Source organism: Rhinoraja longicauda, chromosome 3 (assembly GCF_053455715.1).
Source record: "Rhinoraja longicauda isolate Sanriku21f chromosome 3, sRhiLon1.1, whole genome shotgun sequence".
NCBI lineage: Eukaryota > Metazoa > Chordata > Chondrichthyes > Rajiformes > Arhynchobatidae > Rhinoraja > Rhinoraja longicauda.
Genome location: NC_135955.1, coordinates 66,585,233 through 66,599,672, shown reverse-complemented (window position 1 = coordinate 66,599,672; position 14,440 = coordinate 66,585,233). Strand labels below are relative to the sequence as shown.

General features: G+C 42.3%; 1 protein-coding gene across 3 annotated transcripts in view; it reads left to right on the top strand.

The window, feature by feature from the left end:
* Window positions 1-14,440, top strand: part of LOC144592432 (tumor necrosis factor alpha-induced protein 8) — a 77,702-nt gene that overhangs the window by 48,393 nt on the left and 14,869 nt on the right. The window contains exon 1 of one of the 3 annotated variants that reach the window (XM_078397022.1): window positions 5,244-5,258. The exons of the other annotated variants lie outside the window; for them this stretch is intronic. The gene's annotated coding sequence lies outside the window, so the exon portion shown is untranslated. Of the gene's footprint in view, window positions 1-5,243; window positions 5,259-14,440 lie in introns of those variants that run through there. 3 annotated transcript variants of the gene reach the window in all.

The window sequence follows — 14,440 nt, the reverse complement described above, 5'->3', positions numbered from 1 at the left end:
CTTAAATGGAAGAACTTTGGAACCACCAGGACTCTTCATAGAGCTGTCCGCCCGGCCAAACTGAGCAATCGGGAGAGAACGGCCTTGGTCAGGGAGGTGATATATCCTTTATCCTCAGCTCACACTTGTAAATAATCAGCAGGTCAGGAAATCCTCCTGCAATGATCAATTAGCTGGCTTGTCAAAGTCTGCAAAGCCTATACCCAATCTCTATTGTGTTTCCCCAGTGCAATGAAACAGTATTGTAAGGCAATAGACAATGGGTGCAAGAGGAGGCCATTTGGCCCTTCGAGCCAGCACCGCCATTCAATGTGATCATGGCTGATCATTCTCAATCAGTACCCCGTTCCTGCCTTCTCCCCATACCCCCTGACTCCGCTATCCTTAAGAGCTCTATCTAGCTCTCTCTTGAATGCATTCAGAGAATTGGCCTCCACTGCCTTCTGAGGCAGAGAATTCCACAGATTCACAACTCTCTGACTGAAAAAGGTTTTCCTCATTTCAGTTCTAAATGGCCTACCCCTTATTCTTAAACCTTGTTCTGGACTCTCCCAACATTGGGAACATGTTTCCTGCCTCTAACGTGTCCAACCCCTTAATAATCTTATACGTTTCAATAAGATCCCCTCTCACCCTTCTAAATTCCAGTGTATACAAGCCTAGTCGCTCCAGTCTTTCAACATATGACAGTCCCGCCATTCCGGGAATTAACCTAGTAAACCTACGCTGCACGCTCTCAATAGCAAGAATATCCTTCCTCAAATTTGGAGACTAAAACTGCACACAGTAAGCACTGAAATAAGATGTCCAAATATATGGGGAAAACAATACTTGCTGGAAAAAGAGGATGCTTGTTAAATTTCCTGTACTTGATTGGGAAGTTGTTGGAGGAAATGGAGGAGTGTTCGGAGTGAGTAAGATTGGACCGAGGTGTTGTGGAAGGAACCGACTTGTTGGAATGCCAAATAGGGGGAGGAGGGCAGTGGAAGATCTGTTTTATTGCTGGCTTTGAAGAAGTGATGAAAATGTGAAAGGATGATTAGTTGAGTCTGAAGGCTGCTGAGGGAAAAGGATGAGAACCAGGGGAAATCTATGCGATAGAATCACAAAACCAGTTACTGTAGAGGAGGCCACTTGACCCATCAAATTTGCACAACACCTAAAAGGAAACAATCTAGTTAGTCCCATTTCCATAACTATTAACTTTTTCATACATTTATCCCGTTCACTTCTGAAGGTACTATTGAATGTGAAGCTATCGCTCCACCAAAAAATGCTTCTTAGTGAAGTTAGGTGACATTTCGGGTCAAGATCTTAAATCCTACCCTCTTTTTTTACAATCGTATCATCTGAGTTTATGGAAATAATTAGGAAAGTTTCAGCTAAAAGGAAATCTGTTTGCAACAAGGTTCGTGCCTCAGAGCAAAAATCAGAACAGCATCTCATATTTCATTTGGGTAGCTTTCAACTCAGTGGTATTAACATTGAATTGTCTAATTTTAGGTAACTTCTACCTACACTTCCCACCCCTCCCTCCTTGCCCTCTTCCTCTCCCTAGTCATTTAACCAGTTCCATAGTTCTCCACATGGTATTCTTCTTACCACCTTCCCTAGCCAACAATGGGCCTATGAAGGTACCACCCTGCCTGAGGTCATCTGTGGCTGGTCTTGATTGGGTCCCAGACTTTTCTCGCCTCCAGCTCTTCACCACCTGCACCCCCTCCCCACCCCCTACTTTTAGTCTATAGAAGAGTCCAGACCCAAAACGCTGCCCACCCTTTTTCTCCAGAGATGCTGCCTGACCTGCTGAGTTACTCCAGCACTTTGAATCTATTTTTAGAGCAAATTTCCATCTTGTTTTTGCCCATTAATTTATCTTATCCAACCCCCCCCCCCCCCCATGAACCCTCTTCACGTCTCCTGATTAATCACAAATATATCTAGTTTAATAGCATCAGAAAAATTAGAAATATTTAAAAGGATACAAAGTGCTGGAGTACCTCAGAAGGTCAGGCTGCATCTCTGGAGAACATGGATGACACCGAGTCATGACCCTTCTTCAGACTGATTGAGGAGCAGGGAGAAGAGTGCTGAAAGAAGGAAGAGCTAGGACAAAGTGTGGGAGGCAACAGGTGGACACACAATTTGGTTCCTCCACAAACCCCCTATTTATAGAGACTGTGAAAAGGTGCACACCATGAAACGATCTGTACTTAACTCCATAAGTGATGGAGAAGTTTCAATGTTTTCTCAATGGCCTGGTATCCACCCAAAAGTGGAAGCCTGACAACCAGAAAAGGTCTGTTTATTCCTGCTCCTTGTTTACTGTCCAGTAACCAATTCTGTGTTAATGTACCCTAACCTTATTGAATGAATTCCTCTGCGGGATCTCATCAAGAACGCAAACACACCACATTCACTAATTCTCCACTGGTCATGAAAGAATTCCAACCGATCTATTTTTTATATTTCTTGCCAACATATATTGTTCTTTCATACTCGATTTTGTGGTCCTCCTTTGCTGAGTTTAAATGGCTCCCAATCCTCAGGCATGCTTCTATTTCTGGCACTTCCTTTGATTTAGTGTTATCCCTAATTTCTCTTTGCCAACCACACATAAATCATTTTTTCTTTTGAACTACGGTGCCTTAAAAGGAATTTTAGTTTGCAACTTATGCATTATTTCTTTAAAATGCCAGCTATTGCACATTCACCATCAGGCCTTGCACTGTGCTTTCCCAAACAACCACAGCCAACTCACCCCATAAGGTATCTTCCTTTGTTTAAAATTAAGCCCCTAGTTTTGGATGTATCTACATCATTTTCAAACTCCATGTAAAATCCTCTCATGTTGTGATCACTCTTCCTCAAGTGTCCCTTTCCAACATGAATATCAATTAATTGCATAAAGAAATTAGATGACTGAAGTGAAAGTAGGACAGTTAGGGCAAAGAATTGGAGTTCTTAAAATGGAGGAGGAGGTTGAAAGAGATAAGGTAAGGGTGGGCAAAGATTGTGCAAGTAATAAAATATGGGGACAGGAGAGCAATAACAAGGGTACAGTTATGGAAATTACTGTAAAGTTGATTTAATTAAAGTTGATTGTCAGAGATCATTACGCTGCGGTTCTGAATTATCTGAACTAGATTATCAGATAACTGCAGTTTGTGGAGCTTGCGTTGTCTTCGATATAGTTCCTCAGCAAAACTCGGGATGAGAGATTTGAAATGAAAATGCCCTCCAGCATCCAAAATCTTTGCAGTTCAGAAACCTGAATTCTTTTGCAATCATGTGATTTGCATCACTCCCAGAAATGACAACTTAAAAAGTGATATCATAATTAACCAGATCAGCAAATTGCTGTTACATGATGAATATAAGATTGGTAGATCACATTTTCATTTTTGTAAATGAAAAAAAAAAGATGGAGAGTGAAACAATATACAAATGATTAAAAGCAAAATTAGCAGATTTTAAATCACTGCAGTCCTAGGTTGTTGAATTACTGTAATCAACTTGTGAGCAAATTTTAGCATGCTGAAGAGTTGGAAGATCTGGTGAATCTAATCTATTGGAATTTTGGGTCCAAATGAGCTGTCACAGTAAATTCTGTGCCATGGTGACATGCTGTAGAAGTAAATGTGAACCTTTATTCAAATATCTGCTGCTATTTAGAAGCAGAAATAGAAAATGGTCTTCCAATGTGAATTGGTTGCACTGCAAAGCATGGATAATACCAGACAAACATAATATTTGAACAAATTACAATTTTTTTTTACAAATATGCCAAGATACTAATTTCTACCAAACAACAGCACCATTATAATCAAATCATGTTTGCATTTCATTATAGAGCAACATTATGATATTTGCAATTCACGTTTTCAATCGTAGGGAATAATTCAGTTGGAGAATAGCAGTAAACCACAAGCTGTTGGACACGTTGGGCTTCACATGGTGAAACCTTTTTGTTTCCTATCCGATTAATTATTGCACTTGGGTCCATTGTACGCAGATTGTGCATTTCCAAATCTTGTAAATGCATGATGCTGATCTTCTCGTGGTTAGGTGTGCATATTGCCTCCCTCAACTCACTGTTGACATTCTTAGGAGTTTATCATGGTGCCCCTGGCTCTGTAGCGCTCCTGAACATTGACACACTTGTCTGTTTGTCTACCACCTAATTGCAGATGCAACCATCATGTTCCTTTCCCCAAAGTTGACAACTCTCTTTCCATGCTGTTCCTTACCCTGCTGTCACTCCACCCTTAATCCTGACTCTACAATGAATTATCACTATATTCCAAATCCCTACCTTTCTTTTCCCTCTAATTTATATTTTACCAGTTTTTAGTCCAATCCCTGAACTTTTTTTTGTTCTGGTACATTAGTGCTTCCTTCTAAACGTATGCACAGGTTGATAATTTCATTACTTTTGCTGCCAAATTCTTTCTTACTCTCTTTGCCTCTTCTGTTTCTTTTTTGGATCTCAGGAGATGGGCTGGCTACCAACATCCACTACAAACCAACTGACTCCCACAGCTACCTCAACTACTCTTTGTCCCTTCTTGCCTCCTGCACTAACACTATTGCATTCTCCAAGTTCCTGTGTCTTCTAACTAATTTATTCTGCTGGTTCTGTAATAACAATGCAAGCAAAGGAAAGAGCCGTGTGTGGCTTAATGTGTAAGGGTGATTCATGTGTAAGGGGATAGTATGTATAATATGTGTAGTATATACAATATGTGCAGTTATACTCTAGTGCTTTCAGCTGATTTTAGGCATAGAGATGGCAGATGCGTTTAGTCAAACGTGATTTAGTTCCTTGGACTCCTTTGATTGTATGTTTGTCACATCTTCTACTGAAATAGTTAAAATTAGGCAGTGCATGTTTGTATTTCTGTTGGCCTTTAGTTAGTAGTTGATTTTTTAAAATGTCACATGTTGGAAGTGATGTGTGCTAACAAGTTGATTTGACTCCACCTCACTGAGTTGGAGAGGGAGGACCCCTTCTAAAAGTAAAAGCGTGAACTAACTGGGAAAACATTTTTGAATTTTTCTTGAAAAAAGTAGATGAAAAAGAACAGGAAGTTCAGAGTTTTGTTTCCTCTTTTTGCTCCCTTTGGATGGAGCTTTTATACAGAAAACATTCAGTTTAGTTTTTTTTTAAATGAAAAGCCTTACTGATTGATATTGTCTGCAATTCAACTACTTGCAGTTTCATTTTACAATGGAGCCCGCAGCAGAAGGGATAAAAGGTACATGCTCATTTTTTAATGGGATTTGTTAAATAATTTTTATATTTATTTACAAGAACATGTTTGAGAGAATGTGAATATCTGCTATTACAACCAGTTCTTTTCTTGAAGACAAAAAGGTGCCGGTATGCATGTATCAATTCAAACAACGCTGCTGGCTTCTGTACATCAATCAATTTTAGATTTTTTGGAAATGCCGGCAGCTGTACTGGCACGTACCGTCACAAAAATAGCACTGGTTAAAACTAATATATTGGAGCATTTATCTTGTAAACTTGTATACAAAGGAAAGCCTTCAATTGGAATTTAAGATCTTTCATCAGCTGCTAAAATGTCATGCTCACTGACAAATCAAAGACTGCATTCAGCTTAAATTTGTAAGTATTGATGTGTTCAAATTAAAGCCCCTTTTGTTGAGTGAGATTTCTGTAAGATTATAATTGTTCATGCCTAGAGTTAATACTTTTAAATTAAAAAATGAAATAACCAAAATATCCCTTGAAACGGGAAGTGGTCTGCAGTTGGATTATTCACTGTGGAAGTTGTATAAACAACTTTAAAAAAAACTTGTAATGCAACACAATAATTATTTTATGTGAAAGGAATAACGAACGGTTTGATCACAACCAGTTCGAACACCCTTTCAGTTATCCCTTCAGGTAGTTTTGTAGCCTGCAGAGCGAGCAGACGAATATGCAGTGTTGCTGCAGTTGAATGATTCTGTTTCTGAATGGACAGAATTACAATTCAGGATTTCTAGTAGAAATGTAGGCATATAAATAAAGCTGGATTGTTATTATAATGGTGAATAACATCAACGGGAATTCCATATAAATCGGCAAAGGCTAGATAATGTCAGTTGTGCTGTCATTTCATAATCTAAAGCCAAAAGCCAGTATAAAGCCACTAACAGTGTGATGGAATTTCCTCAGCTTCTGCATATTGTAAGCAGCTTCCTAACCTGAATGAGTCTGAGCTGAAAAGATATGATCATTTTCTAATGCCTATTAAAAAAGTTCCACAGACTTCATGATAATACGAGTGGAGGTGTAATCATGGCTCAGAAAAACATTTGTTAAACGCACGACAGTGGTAACAAAATAATGCAATGTAAAATTAAACAATGGAATTCAGACATGCACTTGATCAGAGTTATTAAGTTTCAAATAATTATCACCTATATCTCTCTTTCTGCAAGTGTCGACATTTTTCATTGCATTTGTTTTAAGAAACTGGAAGAACACCTGATATTCTGCATTGGCAGCTAGAATTCTTCAATTTTACACTAAATTCTTTAATTGTAATTAATTGCTCTGCAAACATCGCCCCAGTTACTTCCTCGTTTTTACACCCCTCTCTTCCCTGTATCCCACCTGAATGCACACCCATTTCTCCCTTTCCCCTTTCCCATCCCTTCTACCCCTGTTCCTTCCTCTGGCTACACATTTCATGCCTCTTCTATACTTTACTTCTTAACTCACACTATTTGTCATTTCATCTCTGTCCAATGTGCACCATCTGCCAGGCAAGCACCCCTCCCCACCTGTATCCACAGACAGTGCCCTCCATAATGTTTGGGACAAAGACCCATCATTTATTTATTTGCCTCTGTACTCCACAATTTCAGATTTGTAATAGAACAAAAAAATCACATGTGGTTAAAGTGCACATTGTCAGATTTCAATAAAGGCCATTTTTATACATTTTCATTTCACCATGTAAAAATTACAGCAGTGTTTATACATAGTCCCCCCATTTCAGGGCACCATAATGTTTGGGACACTGTAATGTCATGTAAATGAAAGTAGTCATGTTTAGTATTTTGTTGCAGTTCCTTTGCATGCAATGATTGCTTGAAGACTGTGTTTTATGGACATCACCAGCTGCTGGGTGTCTTCTCTGGTGATCCTCTGCAAGGCCTGTATTGCAGCCATATTTAGCTTATCCTTGTTTTGGGAGCTTGTCCCCTTCAGATTTTTCATCAGCATATAAAAGGCATGCTCAATTGGGTTCAGATCGAGTGATTAACTTGGCCACTCAAGAATTGACCATTTTTTAGCTTTGAAAAACTCCTTTGTTGCTTTGGCAGTATGTTCAGGATCATTGTCTTGCTGTCGAATGAACCGCCGGCCAATGAGTTTTGAAGCATTTGAACTTGAGCAGATAGGATGTGTCTATACACTTCAGAATTCCTAATGCTACTACTATCAGCAGTTGTATCATCAATGAAGATCAGTGAGCCAGCACCTTCAGCAGCCATACATGCCCAGGCTTTAACATCGTGTTTCACAGATGAGGTGGTATGCTTTGGATCTTGGGCAGTTTCTTCTCTCCTCCATACTTTGCTCTTGCCATCACTCTGATATAAGTTAATCTTCGTCATCTGTCCACAATACCTTTTTCCAGAACTGTGGTTGCACTTTTAAGTACTTCTTGGCAAACTGTAACCCGGCCATCCTATTTTTGCAGCTAACCAGTGGTTTGCATCTTGCAGTGTAGCCCCTGTATTTCTGTTCACAAAGTCTTCTGCGGACAGTGGTCATCGACCGTCCACACCTGACTCCTGAAGAGTGTTTCTGATCTGTCGGACAGGTGTTTGGGTTTTTTTTTCTTTATTATAGATAAAATTCTTCTGTCGTCAGCTGTGGAGGTCTTCCTTGGCCTGGCAGTCCCTTTGCAATTAGTAAGCTCACCAGTGCTCTATTTCTTCTTAATGATATTCCAAACACTTGATTCTGGTAAGGCTAAGGTTTGGCTGATGTTTCCAACAGTTTTATTCTTGTTTCTCACTCATAATGGCTTATTTCACTTTCATTGGCACAACTTTGATCCTCATGTTGATAAACAGCAATAAAAGTTTCCAAAGGTGATGGAAAGACTGGAGGAAAGACTAGGTGCTGAGCGCTCTCTTATACCTGCATTAAGGAGGCAATTAAACACACCTGAGCAATTACAAATGCCCGTGAAGCCATGTGTCCCAAACACTATGGTGCCCTGAAAAGGGGGGACTATGTATGAACACTGCTTTAATTTCTACATGGTGAAACCAAAATGTATAAAAATGGCCTTTAATAAAATCTGACAACGTGCACTTTAACCACATGTAATTTTTTTCTATTACAAATCTCAAATTATGGAGTACAGAGGCAAATAAATAAATGATGGGTCTTTGTCCCGAACATTATGGAGGGCACTGTAGCACATGTCTGGCTTTGTCCTGCCCCACTTCTCTTCCAACTTTCTCCCCCCACCTACTACAATCAATATGAAGAAGGGTCCCAACCCAAAACGTTGCCTATCCACATTCTCCAGAGATGCTGCCTGACCCACTGAGTTACCCCAGCACTCTATTTGTGTGTGCAAATGCCAGTGTAAACCAAATCCTTTTGGCTTGAGAATTGCCATTGCTATTTAAAAAAAATTACTTTGATATTTGTGATTTATGATTTCTGCGGGATGGCGGGACTGTCATATGAGGAAAGATTGAATAGATTAGGCTTGTATTCACTGGAGTTTAGAAGGATGAGAAGGGCAGGGCCGTCTTAACGCATGGGCCTGATGGGCACTTGCCCGGGGGCCCACGAGCATAGGGGCCCCATGCTGATCTGTGTATGTTAAGTGACTTGCAATAAATAAATACTACTTTAAAAATGTAGGTTCAATAAGTGCTTTTTTCGCAACATTGTCGGTCACTAAGTGCTTCTCACAGCGATCTGTAAGTGCTTTTCGCAACAATGTAGCACCCTAAGTCCATCGCTAAGTGCTTTTCGGTAAGTGCTTTTCGCCAGCACGACAGGGGGGGGGGGGCTGGTAGGGAAAGGGGGGTGGGGGAGAATAACGGTAGGGGCCCCAGTACACTGCTTTGCCCGGGGGCCCATAATGCTGTAAAAACGGCCCTGGAGAGGGGATCTTGTAGAGACATAAAATTATAAAAGGACTGGACAAGCTAGATGCAGGAAAAATGTTCCCAATGTTAGGCGAGTCCAGAACCAGGGGCCACAGTCTTAGAATAAAGGGGAGGCCATTTAAAACTGAGGTGAGAAGGATCTTTTTCACCCAGATTTGTGAATTTGTGGAATTCTCTGCCACAGGGCAGTGGAGGCAAAATCACTGGATGGATTTAAGAGAGAGTTAGATAGAGCTCTAAGGGCTAGTGGAATCAAGGGATATGCGGGGAAGGCAGGCACGGGTTAATGATCGTGGATGATCAGCCATGATCACAATGAATGGCGGTGCTGGCTCGAAGGGCCGAATGGCCTCCTACTGCACCTATTTTCTATGTTTCTATGCTTTTCTGTATCTTTCAACTGACTCCAAATAGAATCAGCTGTTCAAATAATTATTTTATTACTGGTATATATTTTAAGCAATTATTGAATTGGAACCTGAAGTTCTGTTGACTTAAGGGCCTGTCCCAGTTAGGCGATTTTAAGGTGACTGCCAGCGACTAAGCTGTCGCCGCACGTTCGCCGGGGTGTCGCGGGTATGATCGTGAGCAGTATCCAATGAGTTGTAAGAGATCTCGGCTCATCTCTGAGAATTCAAACTCTTTGAAATTTTTCAGCGACAGCTGGCTTGTCGCCAAGTATCGTAGCTTATTGCAGGTGCTGTCACATGCTGTCCCCAGGTTTGGTAGGTTGTCGCTGGTATTGAGGACGGATGAATTTCATTGTCGACTACCAACGTCAACCGGAGACAGGTACCGGGATCAGGAGAAGACAAGGTGCGACAGGAACTGTCAAAACCCGTTTTGACAGCTGACAGAACTGCAGCTGCAACAGCCAGGTGTAGAATGGGGGCGGAGACCTATTCAAAGAGGGGCGGACACCTGAACAAACCGACAGCAAGGTCCGGCAAGTTAACCTTTTAGGTATCTATATACTAAAACTCGTTTGTTATCTTGTTTGTGACTGAACTTCAGCCAAAACAGTACACGATAGCACAACAATTTTAGGCCCACCTTACTCACCATTGTCACTTTAGTGATAATGCAAGTAGTTTTATTGAAATCGGTGTTATATTTTTAAAGTTATTCACATTTAAAAGTTTAAAAGGAGGGGAGGGAGGGAGGGGGGAGTGGGGGAGAAGGGAAAGGGGAGGGGGAGGGGGGGTTGAGGAGAGAGGGGAGGGGGGGGAGGACAGGGTGCTGCACCAATGCAGGAGAGGTTTGGGCCCAACGGGTCCACTTTGTCTAGTATTTTCTAATCGTTTGAAGTTTCTGTTTTTAAAAAGATTTGGAATGCGCCTCCCGCTTTTCAGGTTCGGATCTCCCAACAATGGGAGGAAGAGTGGCCGTGGGATTTTCAGCAGGACTGGATAATGTTGATACCGGGGAGGATGATACAAAGACAGTGGGGACAACAGTATTGGCAGTCGGATTCTCGCTGTCTTTCGGAAAAGTCCCGGACTGATTAAAACCAGATTCCAAGTCTCCCACGGGAACGCATTGGTTCTGCTTGATGTTCACTAAAAAACCCTTGTCGCAGATGCATTTAAAAGCACGTAATATTAAAAATTTTAAAAGGCATTTGAAGATACCAGAAGATAGTTTTGTTTAACCAATTTATTTAACGTCAGGACATTTGACAGGTAGATTGGAGGCGACAGTTTGACGGTCAGATAAGCCTGCTGTAATTTCGCGATGTTTCCGAAGATGGTGTAATCTCTGAGTCAGATGCTAGTTTCACATAAAAAGTTACTTGTATCGACCTGACTCGGCATTGTCGTGGTCATTGTCATAGAAATTGTCGTAGGGTTAAAAAAAATTAGGCGATCTGCTACGACTTTGACAGTCGCCTTAAAAATCGCGTAACTGGGACAGCCCCTTAAGTCATAGAGTGATCCAGTGTGAAAACAAGCCCTTCGGCCCACTTTGCCCACACCCATCAACATGTCCAAGCCTCACTAAGTCCCACCTGCCAGCATTTGGTCCATAACTTCTGCACATTGCTTCCATAACTTGGATATGAAAGCAATGAAATGCCCATAAATAAGTTCCAGCCCATACTTACAGGAGTCCTGTGATCCTCTGTACCTGCTGCAGGCAACATCCACTCTGATGGCTGAGATGCGGTCTCTTGTATGAAGCTTACCTACAACTGTAAGCAACTAGCTGCAAAATGGTGCAGTTAGTTATGCCCAGGCCTTGTTTGGAGCTCAGACTTAAGCTGCTAATATTGAATAGAGCGAATTGGTACAATACATTAAGGGTGATTGTCAGACCAATACTGAGAAAATCCTTTGGCTGGGACTAACACCAAAAATTGAATCAGCTGCCAATCTCTGTCTCTTCATGCCTGCAAATACATTAGGCCACATTTGGTACCTACCAACTTAATGTCGAGTCCAGTGGCATCAATAATATGAGCACCTATATGTGTCATGGTCCTATGGATTTTCAGAACCTTTTAGTTTTCTGCTTTTTTAATCACTTGTTTAACAAAAAAATGTCTATCGCATCTTGATTTCAACAATGTTTTTGTGTTATAAAAATGAAAAGGACTGGTTGAACGTAAATATAATGTGTTATAATGTCATAACAAAGAAATGCAAATGCTGGTTTACCAAAGAAAATGCTGGAGTAACTCTGCAGGTCAGGTAGCATCTCGGGAAAACATGGATAGGTGATGTTTTGGATCAGGACTAGGGTTGCCAACTGTCCCGTATTAGTCGGGACATCCCGTATTTTGGGCTAAATTGGCTTGTCCCGTATGGGACCGCCCTTCTCCCTTATTAGGCCCCGGGGGGGGGGGGGGGGGGCGCTGTAGGCCCGGACGCTGTAGACCCAGACAGTGTAGTAGCAAAAAACTGCAGATGCTGGTTAAAATCTGTGTCTACCTTCTGGACAGTGTAGTAACGGAGCAACCCGCCTCTACCTTCAGGACAGTGTACTCACAGAGCAACCCGCCTCTACCTTGAGGACAGTGTACTCACGGAGCAACCCGCCTCTACCTTCAGGAATGTGTACTCACGGAGCAACCTGACTCTACCTTTCCAAGAATGTGCAGGTTTGAGGGTTAATTGGCCCTCTGTAAAAACTGCCCCGAGTGTGCTGGGAGTGGGATAGCACAGAAGTAGTGCGAGCGGGTGATCGATGGTTGGCGTGGGCTCGGTGGGCCGAAGGGCCTTTTTCCTGGCTGCATCTTGAAAACCAAGCTAAAAATAACTTCCCCCTTCAAAAGACAGAGGAAAGATAACTTGTGCGGTCCTCAAATCTGCCAACAGAGAGGAAGAAAGCGGGGATAAAAATAGAGCTTGGGTGTAAGTAATTCAAAAGACATTTGAGGAGGCAAAATGTCACCCAGTGCCAAATGACTAACTAAAGGCTTGGTGTCAGGTACTTTTTCATTCTTGCGCTTGTCTTCTGAGAGAAAGCTATTGTGTGACCTCTGCTTTGCATTTACCTCCATAAGACGGCTGTGATATGCTACATTATTAACCGCTAACAAATGGGGTACATAATGCTCATTTTAAACTAACAGTAGCAACCCGCCTCCCGGCCCGGGCGGCCGCCATTGGTGGAGCGGGAACACGTGGCCGCTGGCTGGGTGAGGTCACGTGGAATGCGGGTGGTGACATCACCTTGTCCGGTATTAGGGAGTGAGATAGTTGACAACCCGAGTCAGGACCCTTCTTCAGATTCATTGCACGGGGAAGGGTGGATCAGGTAAGAAAGCTGCAAGAGAGGAGGGGCAGGACAAAGCATAGCCAGTAATAGGTGACTATTACTGCACCTGCACCTAAACCTCCTCCAACCTCATCTATTGCATCCGCTGCTCTAGATGTCAACTTATTTACATCGGCGAAACCAAGCGCAGGTTCGGCGATCGCTTCGTTGAACAACTGCGCTCGGTCCGCATTAATCAAACTGATCTCCCGGTGGCCGAGCACTTCAACTCCCCCTCCCACTCCCAGTCTGACCTTTCTGTCATGGGCCTCCTCCAGTGCCATAGTGAGGCCCACCGGAAATTGGAGGAACAGCACCTCATATTTCGCCTGGGCAGTTTGCAGCCCAGTGGTATGAACATTGACTTCTCCAACTTTAGATAGTTCCTCTGTCCCTCCCGTCCCCTCCTCCTTCCCAGATCTCCCTCTATCTTCCTGTCTCCACCTATATCCTTCCTTTGTCCCGCCCCCCTGACATCAGTCTGAAGAAGGGTCTCGACCCGAAAAGTCACCCATTCCTTCTCTCCCGAGATGCTGCCTGACCTGCTGAGTTACTCCAGCATTTTGTGAATAAAAACCTTCGATTTGTACCAGCATCTGCAGTTATCTTCTTATACTAATAGGTGAACAGAGGTGTGAGGGCTTTTTGATAGACAGATTGTTGGACAAAGGCCAGAAATGAAAAAAAAACCAGGTGAGCCCAAAAAGGCTAAAGAGTTACGAATTGGGAAGCATGGGGATAGAAATGTTACAAATTGTGTAGCGGAGGAAGGCATGTTGGTGGAGGAGGATGGAAGATAGCAGTGCAAGGTCAGCCAGGGTTCAGAGTGGGGGGGCGGGGGGGGGGGGGTCAGAAGGAGAAAGAGGGGGGTTTGGGGGAGAAAGGGGAGGAGGAAAGGAGGTGTTTGTAGAAGTCACCTCAAACTGTAGAATTCAATGTTCACACCGTTGCGTTGTAGGCTACCCAAGAGGAATACGAGGTGCTGTTCCTGCAGTTTGCATATGACCTATTTAGAGCATATGAAACATGGCCTTAACTCCGTTCTGGAAAATAGAAATGAGTAATGAGTAACCCTGCGAAAGAATATTTGCCAAGGAAACACAAGAAAACTATATATATATAGTTTTCTTGTGTTTCCTTGGCAAATACTAACGCAAACCTTAGAATGTTCCGTTTGGTCAAGTTTTATTGATGAAACTTTAAATCATGGAAAGCAAGCTGTACTCACGGAGCAACCCGCCTCCACCTTCAGGACATCTAACTTGTTGAAGTCTACTACTTTACAATTGATGGATAACTATAAAAGAATGTACCACCGAGGGTTATCTTCATATCCTCCCTGGTGAGTTGTAGCTGCAATGGAAAATTGCCTGAACATTTCCTTTACCAGAGCTGGAAATCAGTCATTTCCAAACATAGAACGGATGTGGAATAAAATGTCAAAATCACAATTGCAATTGATAACACAGCTGAATAGCTGAAGAAAAACAAAACAGAATAATCCATCAAGCATAAT